General features: G+C 31.6%; 1 pseudogene; it reads left to right on the top strand.

Moving 5' to 3' along the window:
* The first annotated feature begins 9647 nt into the window (after window positions 1-9647).
* Window positions 9648-10045, top strand: LOC149153681 (small ribosomal subunit protein uS8 pseudogene; annotated as a pseudogene).
* The last annotated feature ends 1525 nt before the right edge of the window (window positions 10046-11570 follow it).

The following is an 11570-nucleotide window of genomic DNA, read 5'->3' as shown; positions in this document are numbered from 1 at the left end:
AGAAATGAATCCGACCATATCTTGTAACGCATTGGAAGAAATTACCACTCCTAAAACTCTCAAGATAGAAGGACATATCAAGAAGAAAAAGATTCAAGTAATGAAAGATCACATCGAGCATCAACAAGAAGTTCTCCAACTTTTAAAGGATAATGCCACTTTGGTGCAGAACCGAATGAAACAACAAGCAGATCAACATCGTAGTGAAAGAAGTTTTGATGTAGGCGATTGGGTATTTTTATGGCTACATCTCAAGAAAGCTATTTATGATAAGGAAATGCACTTAAGAAATGTCGACCTTACCTAATGGGAAGACACTTCAAGGTAAAAATGGATCATGATATTCTTAAATACTTTTTAGAACAAAGATTATCTTTAGAAGAACAGAAAAAATGGGTCACAAATATGTTGGCTTATGACTTTGAATTCATCTACAAAAAAGGGAAGCAAAATTTTGTTGTAGATGCACTCTCAAGAAAGGATGAGGATGTGGAAGCATTGTTTTGTGTTATTTCTATTATCCAACCAGATTAGATAAACGAAGCAAGGGATGAATGGAAGAAGGACGAAAAAGTGTGGCTACTCATTCAAAAGTTGCAAAAGATCCCAATTCAAACAATATTTCCAAAACTTGACGAGGAAGGAAAAATCATATTGGAACCTGGAGTAGTCATAGAAACAAGAACCCGACAGCTATGAAATCAATCAATTTTAGAGTATCTCATCAAGTGGAATAACTTACCCGCTAAAGATTCCACATGGGAGGACAAGAATTTTATACAGAAGCATCAAGAACTACTCAAGCGTTGAGGACAATACTTTTTGAAGGAGAGGGGCATGTTATGTCCCTATACTACTAGTGTAGTCCCTTATTGTTATTAGTACAACCCCCTTATTAAATTGTTGTGCCCATGTAGTCCCCATATTGTTATTATTGTGTCCCATAGAAGCCCACTATTGTTATTATTGTTCCCTTACATTATTATTGTTATGTCGGCTCTGATTATATTATGACCTCTTAGACTCCTATATATAAAAATGAGGTCTTGTCATTTGTATCATCCAAGAATTGTTGATTCGTGTAATGTAAAGGAGGTTGCCCCCTTGAAGAGGCTGAATTCTAAGGCGTTGATCTATCTTTTCTATCTTTTTGTGAGCTGGTTTCATAACATATTGTGGTCTTATCCATTCTCATATATATATATATATATATATATATATATATATATATATATATATATATATATATATATATAATTTAGAAAAATAGTTTGGACACGACATATCCTAAATAGGACACTCTTTTGTAAAGAACTCATATTTATAAAACTATCTTAACATTCCTTTCATATTCCTCTTAACTTTTAGAGTAAGTTTGGATATTATTTAAAATATGATTACAAAATCATTTATGCAAGGTTAAAAAATGCCATTCATTAAAGCCATAGGTGATCGGTGTATTAATTAACCCAAATAGTAGGACTAAGAATTCATAATGTCTATAGCAAGTTCTAATTGTGGTTTTTGAAATAATTTCCTCCTTGATTCTAATTTGATGATATCCATTGTTCTTCTTTTGAAAATCACTTAAATCCATAATTTAATTGGTATAATAAATCATTTATTCTTTGTAATGGATATTTGTTTTTTATAGTAAACTTGTTTAATCATTGAGAATTTATAGACAACCTCGTAGTTTCATCTTGTCTCTTAACAAAAAGCAATGGGGCTACCTATAGTAATATACATAGAGAAATTTTCTCTCAAATAAAAAACTCTTCCCATTGTTATTTTAAATTCATTAATTTAAGCCATGATGATTTATATTGTGTTTTAGAGAAGTTATATGCTAGGAACCAATTCTATGCCATGTTCTAGTTTCCTTTTTGGTGGGAATCTTTTTAAATTTTTAGGAAGAACATCTTTAAATTCTTGGATAATAACCAGGTCTACAACATTTAGTTCTTTTCTTGATTTTCCTTATGTTATAAAGGTGTAATAAAATTTACATTTCCTCCTAATGTTTCTTTTAATTTGTATGGTACAAAGCATATTTATTTCAATAGATCTCTTCTCTTGTTTTAGGATTGTAACCTTGTTTGAACCTTCATGAACCATTATTTACTTATCCATATCAGCCACATAAACATTTTTTTAAAACTTCTAACCATTTCATATAATCTATGGCATCATATTTTCCTAGTTACAATATGCGAAATTAGTCAAAATGTCATATCCATCAATCTCAAATCAGGGTATTTTTTAAGGATTTAATATTTTTCCTATATAGTAGGTGAACATTTTGGTTTGAAAATTCATATGTATAGAATGTAGGAGAATATTCAATAAAAAACATGTAATTTACTATTAAAATTGATAATTTTTTTGGGAATATCATTCATTTAATCGTATATATGTAAAAAATGGGTGAATTTTTAACCAAATTGACGAATATTTTTTTCAAAAAATGTCCCAAAAATAGCCCATTTGCGAAATTTTTCCCCTAAAATTTTTCGTGTCCCAAATATTAAATTTTCAAATTTCTCTAGTTTTTCTTATGATGCAATTATTAGTCATTTCTATTTTGATAGGTTTAGTGTTCATTGTTTCTAATTTTAATTTAAATGTTATTTTAGAAGAATTAAAATTATGTTTGACTCACTAAATCAATAAAAAAGGTGATGGGTTTACTTTGTATTCTACATTTAGTTTCTACTAAGGAAATTTGTTGTGAACCAAACATGTGTCTACTACTGCATAAATCTTCATATGTTGTTGTTGTTATGTGAGTCTTTCCATGGTTACCATGTCTTACTATTAGTATTCTAAAATTGAAAATTCCCATTTCATCATGTACACTTTCTGTTGCGAATGGTTTCCCCCACATTGATAATAGACTATGTTATTCTTGAGCTATTTAATTCTGTGTTTCTCATTTACTTCACACTTAATGTAGTCTCTTAGTGTTTAGGTGCCTATGCCCTTATGGCCCCTTGTTAATGCTCCAAGTTATGTAATGCCCATATATTTGAAAGCATAATTTCATTTTCTAATAATACACCCATCATTGTTACTCATGAATAGGTCATTAGTTATTTTTCACTAATCTTTGTAACTCCATATATAGAGGTAGGCTTTGCTCCATATATCTTGTTGTGATATTCATCTTGTTGCTCCCTATATCACTACTCTCAACTCAAGGAACAAATCTATTCAATTTTTCATATTCATCCTTGTATCTTTAATAGTTTTCCCATTTTGCTTTAATCAAATAACTCTAGTTGTTCACTTTGCAAACAATGTTTTGTCAAAAACTTCTTATGAAACATTTTTTTTGAAGTGCCTCCACTTGATATATTTTGCTTTATTTGTTTCACCCATAGCATGTCCTCCCTTCAAATTACTCAAGTAGTTATAATTTATTTCTATAGTAATCATACCCTTGCATGTCTTTGATTTCTTCCTACTCCAATGAGCTCAAGCCTAATTTTGTGAACCTTTTGGTTTAATGAATTAGATATAGAATGCACACTACATTTTTTCTTTGATTCATTTTACATAGTCAAACATATCATAGCATGAGATTAGAACCAAAGTGGGGAGAGAAAGACAACAAACCGTGTGCACCATACAACCACACTCTGCTTGATACTTTATTCATTTATAATAGAATTTTCCTTTCAATCATCTCCTTTTTTATCTTTTTATGTAAAACTATACAATGTTTCATCATTGTTAATTTTACTTTTTTCTTTTAATATTTTCTAATCTCTATTATTGATAACTTTGATCTTCATCTTTTAATTTAATTTAATTTCTTTTCTCAAATTATATATATATAACTAACTTATTACATCATAATTTATATATCTTATAATATTTTATTATTATATTTTTTCTTATTATTTATTTTTTCTAACTCTTCTTTCCGTGTTCCCTGAAATTCCATAGCCCATCAGACAGATATCCTAAATTGATGTTCAATCAATAAATTATAATTTAAAATTCATCACCTTCCTTTCCTTTTAACAAATAAATGTTTTATGTATAATACCATCCAGTACCTTCATTTTATGGATGTCAAATAAAATCCTTTGGGAGTGTTTGGTCGAAGAAGTTTTCCAAATAAGATGCATATGAAAAAATATGCAGTCGTATTTCGATAATAACCTATGTGGTATATCCCACTTACGTGCATCGATGCAATACTAAAAAGAAGGTCGTAGCTAGGGTTTTAGATTTCAGCTATTTTACTTGCACTGAGTGTTTATTATTGGACCAGATAAGTTATTGTTTTCAGAAACAATGGTACCATGTGAATGCTATGAAGAAACATTAAAAAAACGAAAAATGGTCTTGCAATCAGTCATAATGGAACAAATACCTATTACAATCAGAACTTTTGTAGCAGGAGGAGAAGGTTGAAGGCCGTGGTATAATATAAATGGAACTCTCCCTCTCTACGTCTCAAGAGAAAAACCTTGGGCTGAGATATGACTAATATACACTGAGTCCTACTAGGTATGGGTTTGCGAGTTTCAGTTTGTTAGTTTTTTCTTTCAGTCTGCTATTCTTTTCCTTTCAACGTGGGGGCTATCGATTGGATAAATTTGCTTGTGTCGTTTTCATATCATCGTAAACATTTGAAACACGCATGCATGGTGCTTATCACTGGGATGATATTGTTGTCAGGGTCGTAGCTTTCTCAAGTTGGAAACAAGGTTGGCGAGCAAACAATGAAGTGCTAATTTACCAGGATCTCAATCACAATATACAGCTATACAATGGTTAAGAAATCTCAAGATTCGGCTAAGAGGAAAAAATTGCAATAGCATTTTCTTTATAATGGGATGATGAACATTTAAATCTAATGACTCTTCTCATCCGCCATCTTTACGTTTTCGAGAATTTGATGGACATGGGCGTGGTCAATTTTTTGGATTCCCAAATATTTAGGGAATCTGCAATTGACTTAAACTCACCACTTCTGATCTCATAGTAAGCCCGATTTCAATTATTATAAAGACTTCCATAAATTTAAAGGTGCTCATTATTTCCCATTGTTTGAAGTTTAAAATACATTTTTGATGTATAAATATATTCATTGTGTGGCAAAATTTAGTTATATAAATTTAATAATTTAAATTTGTTACTTCAATAATGTTAATTTAATTTTAGACAATATTCATTTATTTAAGGAAATATGTTAGCCGCTAGGAGTATTTGGCAGGAGCAAAGTATATCTCATTAAGTATCACTAGTAATTCCAAGTAGCCTGATTTTTAATAATAATTTTGAATCAATCTGTATTAGCAAATAACAACCAATAATAACTCTCCACTATTAATTTGACAACTGACTTATGATGCTTTTTCAGGCTACCAAAAATATATATAATAAAAAATAAAAATAAAAAATTAGTTCAAAGTTATATTTTCAATATTATTGATGAAAATATATATGATCTAACAATAACCTTCCTTAATTTGAAAATTTAAAATACATGAGCAAAGTCAAAAATCGTGATTAAAAATCCATGTCAAGTATTATAGAATTCCAAATGCCTTCTTAATCCGCGGGGAGGCAGGCCATAGTTTTGTATTCATGCATGACAACAGCTGGGCTTTCTCAAATAAAGAATTTTCCACCCATTCAACGACTTAGATAGTGAAAAGTTCTGTTTGGCCAGCAACCGGGTCAATTTATTATTACGTAATTACCGAATTAAATATATAATGATTATAAAGAAAGAAACAGCACGCAGAAACATGTGTATGATTGACTCACATTGTTATGAAAGTATAAGAAATTCAATTCATTATGTGTAAGAAGTTTGACGGTGCATCAATATTTAAATTAATCGATATTTCAAAACTATATTAATATTAATGTTCACGTGTATAAAGACTTCTATTTTTGACAATGCCTTGAGGTGGAGACCAACACCGAAATAAAGGGGAAGGACGAAATTTAATTGCACCCACCCGCGCCCACTTTTAACGTGTTTCTCATCCTTTTCTCCTTGGCCCGCAAAGCTAATTATCCAATTTCAAATTAACTTTTAAAATTGTTTTTCATTATTTTATAAATATATATAATTATTTATTTTAATTTCTATATTTTTTATTTTCAAAAATTATTTCTTGATTGATTTTTTCCCTCGTTTGTTTAATTGAAAAATTAATAATAACTTTTAAAAAACCTACCTAGACAAACATTTTCTTAAATAAAAAGTTAAATTGATGAGTATATAAAAAACACACTTTATGTGGAAACCTATTTTGTTTTTATTTCATTTCCAAATTCACATAATATAAAGATTTATTTAATTTTTTCATATAATAAAGTTTTTTTTCCGAAGGTGGCAAAACCTATCAAACTCAGGTGTCAAACCAACAGTGAGGACAACCATCTCTGGCTGCTATCCGCGAATGTCGATTTGACTCATCACCGTTATCAAGGAAAACCACGCCACCTGTAATAACCCGCTGGTGGTCCGTAAGGGAGCAGGGTTTCAGGGTCTTGGGCCGTTAACTTGTTTCCTTACGTCCGAGGAAGACCAGCTCTTAGCCAAGCAGAAGCAGTTTTACGGCATACTCCAGGCCGAATAATAAAGTTGTTAAAATATAAAAATATAAAAATTATAATTCTATTAATTTATTATTATTATTATTATTATGGAATTAAGGTTTCTGTAATTTATATTAAGATTTTTAAGACGAGTTTTAGGCGATAATCACATCAAAATTCATTTGTCGGCATTTCTAATTAGTAAGTGTGGTTCATCATGAAGACAAGATGAAGAACCAGATCAAAGCAACAAAATAAATAAAGAGATATCAAACAGCTAAAAATGAACAACTACTTTTGACCAAAAGGAAACAAATAGATCTAACAAATTAACTAATTATTTAATTTGGTCAAAAGTAGTTGTTTGATTGATTTGGTTCTTTATCTTGTCCTGACCATTAACCACACTCACTGGTTTCAAACCCGTAAATTTTATTCTTATTATTCTTATTATTATTGTTATTATTTTATTTTAAAAATAATTAATATATAAATTAAATATTTATATATTAAAAAAATAGTTAATAAAAATTCTAATTAAAGATATTCACTTTTATTTTATAATGGAGATTTTTAATCTTAAATAACTTTTGTTACAATACCATAGCAAATAACATAATTTAATAATACCACGTGCCTAAAAGCTCATAAATATAATATAATTAAATTACATTTTATCATCCACTTAATAATTATTAATAATTAAATTAAATTTCTAAAAAACCTATTCTAAAATATCAATCTAAATATTTTCTAAATTAAAATACTATTTTATATTTTAAATTAAATAAGTATTTTATATTTCAAATACTAAATATGTAGATTTTATCAAACACATTTTTATTCTTAATATGAGTACTTTATTTTTAAAACAAATTTTTTTTTTAGGTTTTCATTACTTTATTATTTTTCATTATTTTAAAAGCAATTTTAATTCCACTCTTCATTTGTCATGGATGAGGGTTTCTTTGTTGTGCCCTCAATCGGCAAATACTGATCCTTTAAAATCAGTATATCCTCCATCTGTGATTTCCATAGGGCAAAATTAACCCCACTCAACTTCTCCATATCTGTAAGTGTTTGCTCCATTTTCAATCAAATTCATGCCCCAAAATACAAAAAACTCCACTTAAAAATAAAACTTTAATTATTACTCTTTAAAATTTAGTAATAATGACCTTCCTCCTTTTAAAATATCCTTTTCAAAATTCCTGCTCCTTTTTAAAATATACTTTTCAAAATTCCAACATTACTTAAATAAATATAAAAACATATATAATGTTTTAACCTTTTCACATTTCATGAGAAAAAAACTTGACGTATAGTTGCAAGTTTGATGTAAAAAAAACTTACGAACACCACGTTTCAACTCCAATCTCCATGGATCTCCACTTTTCAAACTCCAGAAACACGTTTCAACATAGGTCCACGACCTTGTTTTTCTTGCAACAACTGTCTTTTAGTTCCAGCGTTCCTCAGCTATTTCTTGGACAGATCCTTCAACAACTCCAGGAGTAACAACCAACGTTTTAACGAACGTTGCCAGAGCAAGGCGATGGCACTAAGCGGCTTGCACGGTGGATATTCGAACCTAGCTCTGATACCAGTTGTTAGACCAGAGCATACATAACACACAACAGATTTATACTCAGAGACTTAGATGGCAATAGCAGAGAATAATTCACAGAGACAGACAAATGGAGAAACAACAAGATTACTTAGTCAAAAACAGTGGAATAGATAAAACAATCACTGGAGAACAGAAATCACTTTGCATTACATAACAGGCTTGGGCCTTGGCTTGCTTTCCTTGGCCAGAGAAATTACAAATTTATAGAGGCAAAAGAAGGATCTAGAATCCTGTGTGTGATTCAGATGGAGATCTGGAATGATCTAAAAACCACTGGCGGTGTAGGAGGATCTAGAATCCTGGAGATATAGAAAAATTTAATCTAGAAGGATCTAGAATACTGCGTGAATTTGGCTTCACACTTAACATTCTCCCACTTGAAGCCAAATAAGAGTCATCAAGTCACACCGAGTCCTACCATGCCTCTACATAAATCATGTTTATTTCGTGGTAGAATCTTAGTGAGAATATCAGCAGGGTTCCTATCTGTATGGATCTTTTCCAAGGATAACTGTTCTTCCTCCAACACATGCCGGATCCAATGGTACCTTAAGCTAATGTGCTTGGTTTTTCGCCAAGTGAATGGCACTCTGACTATCACAATATAACACATACTTGTCCTGCTTTATTCCTATCTCCCCTAGGAATCGGTGCATCCACAACATCTCTTTACAAGCTTTTGTTGCAGCTATGTACTCTGCTTCTGTTGTAGAGAGGGCTACTATTCTTTGTAGTCTTGACACCCAAGATACTGCCGCACCTGCAAATGTATACAAATAACCTGTAGTGGACTTTCTAGTATCCATATCTCCAGCCATATCTGTATCTGTAAATCTTTCAAGCACAGTCTCATCATGACCAAAACATAAACAATAATGACTAGTACCCTTGAGATACCTTAAAATCCATTTTACTGCTTGCCAATGTTGTTTGCCTGGATTGGTAAGGAACCTACTCACTACTCCCACTGAATATGAAATGTCTGGTCGTGTGCATAGCATGGCATACATCAAACTGTCAATTGTTGAAGCATAAGGAGTTTTTCTCATCTCTTCTTTCTCCTTGTCATCACTAGGACATAATTCAGTACTTAGCTTGAAGTGGGTTGCAAGGGGTGTACCAACTGCCTTGGCATCCTTCATATTAAACCTGTCAAGCACCTTCTTGATATATTTTTCTTGTGACAGCCACAACCTTTTGTTTTTTCTGTCACACATAATCCGCATGGCCAATATTTGTTGTGCTGGTCCCAAATCCTTCATTGCAAATTTTGCTACCCAAATCTTTCTTCAACCTATTGATCTTATTCTTATCATGCCTAACAATCAACGTGTCATCCACATATAACAATAATATGATATACTTTCCTTGATCATATCTCTTGACATAGACACAATGGTCAGCGTATATGACCAACAAGCAACGGGAGGAGATCTAGAGGGATTATATGAGTGACCATGGTGAGAATATTTTTTTGAACAATGCCCTTAGGAGCATGTATAATGCATAAAAGTGTGGGAAGAGGCAAGTGATGATCAGAGCATCATCAAAACTCATCATGTTTCTCCAAGTCGTGCAAAGCATGGTTATATTGGGGAGTTTGAGATAGCTAAAGATTGTAGAGAAGGGAAAATTGTTGTAGAAGTTAATGGAAGGTTCAAAAAATGTGAAGTTATTAGTCCTCGTTTTAATATCGGGGTGAAAGAAATTTAGCCATGGACCGCTCGCCTACTACCCTCTTGATAGTTTGGATTCATTGTTTTGACAACATATGTTAGCGTCATGAATCATGATGAAGCCAGGAGAAAGAATTCTGGCTGAAAAATTTTGGGTTTTTTGTATTAGAGGAAACTCATATATTTCTTCTACATGGAGCTTAGAGCTGGTTCATTAGGATTGTAGTTATTTTGGAGAGTTAATAAGTTTTGGATGATTTTTTAACATTTGTATTCAAATGGAGAATTAGACTCTTATATGTTTATGAAAAAAATTACAAAATACATCTTCCTCCTGTAACTAAATCTAAAATCGTAATTACTTAAAACAACAGACAATGGAATATTTAAATGATTGTTTCAAGATCCATCGTTCCTTATGCAACATTTCTTTTATATAATATCTATGCCTATCAAATTATAAAAAAATTATCTCCAACTTATTTATATTCATATATTTTTCCTATATTATTCTTAACAAACTTGCTTCAACTTGAGTATCACCTGGAAAGCAAGTTGTCGTTGAATGGAGAATTGATCGCATCTGACAAGGGATTAACAATGATTAATTTGTATAAAAAAATTTGACATTAGGAAATGAACATTTAAGATAGAACATAAAATTCTTGTCCCTGTGTTGATGATAAAAAGAGCATTACAGATTGGACACCAAATTCTTCAAGAAGAGCATTATAGATTTCATCATCATCACTACAATTAAATATCCATCGATTGGCCGGAAAAAGACATCACAGTGGCTAATTAGCATTGATGGAATTAAATACACAATGTACAAGAAGAACATTTCCCCATAGCGCCATGGATAAAGTTGTTTCTGCAATTTGGTTGTCTTCATTCACCTTTTTCTCTCTACCTACAAACAAACAGAACTTTCATGGCCACACCTCAAAATTTTTATCTCACATTTCTACTTCCTTAAATGCTTCGGGCAACCGACCTCTTCCGCCTCAGCCACATCTCTACATGACACCATTGATCTAAATTACCTTGTTTAGAAGCAAGTTTTTGTTGCTTAGTCATAATGGCAGATGCCCAGCGAAATATAGATAGCAAAAGAGAAAGGGCGAAAGCGATTTTTTTTTTTTTTGTTGCTTCCTTGCTTCAGATGGAGATAAACATGCTCGAATAACACTCAGTATTCAATCAGTATTTTCTCAATGCCATAACCTACGAGCCCAAATTTAAGAGCTTCATTCGTTTCCTAGAGCCCTCAATAGTAGAGATAAACACAGAGCAAATAAAATATTAAATAAACAAATTCATCAGGAATGAAGTAGAGGAAAGAAATAGGTTGTGAGGGGGGGAGTGTGTGATCTTCGTAGTAGTTTATGGGTAGTGTCCCCCAATTCAATCCCAAATTGTGTGTCGCTAGTACTAGTGATGGTTCGCCTGTAGAAATATTCTCGCGTATCAATGAACTGCAAGCATTATAATTGTTGTACGTCTTAGTAATCATAGAATTTACAGGGGAAGGGGCACCCAATGATTTTTCTTTAACACTTTCTCTTGTGATATAGGCACCCCGCACAAGTTTCAGAGCCATTAAAATACCCTGCCTTTTAGTTGCTTCAGATGAGACGAGGCAAAGACTCTTTCAAGTAATCTTATATAGTCCCATACATCAAAGGCTTGTG

Source organism: Pinus tabuliformis, chromosome 9, assembly GCF_031772625.1.
Source record: "Pinus tabuliformis cultivar Carrire ecotype Pingquan chromosome 9, CPIR1, whole genome shotgun sequence".
Lineage (NCBI taxonomy): Eukaryota > Viridiplantae > Streptophyta > Pinopsida > Pinales > Pinaceae > Pinus > Pinus tabuliformis.
Note: the sequence above shows the minus strand (reverse complement) of the source record. Positions and strands in the feature narration are given on the sequence as shown.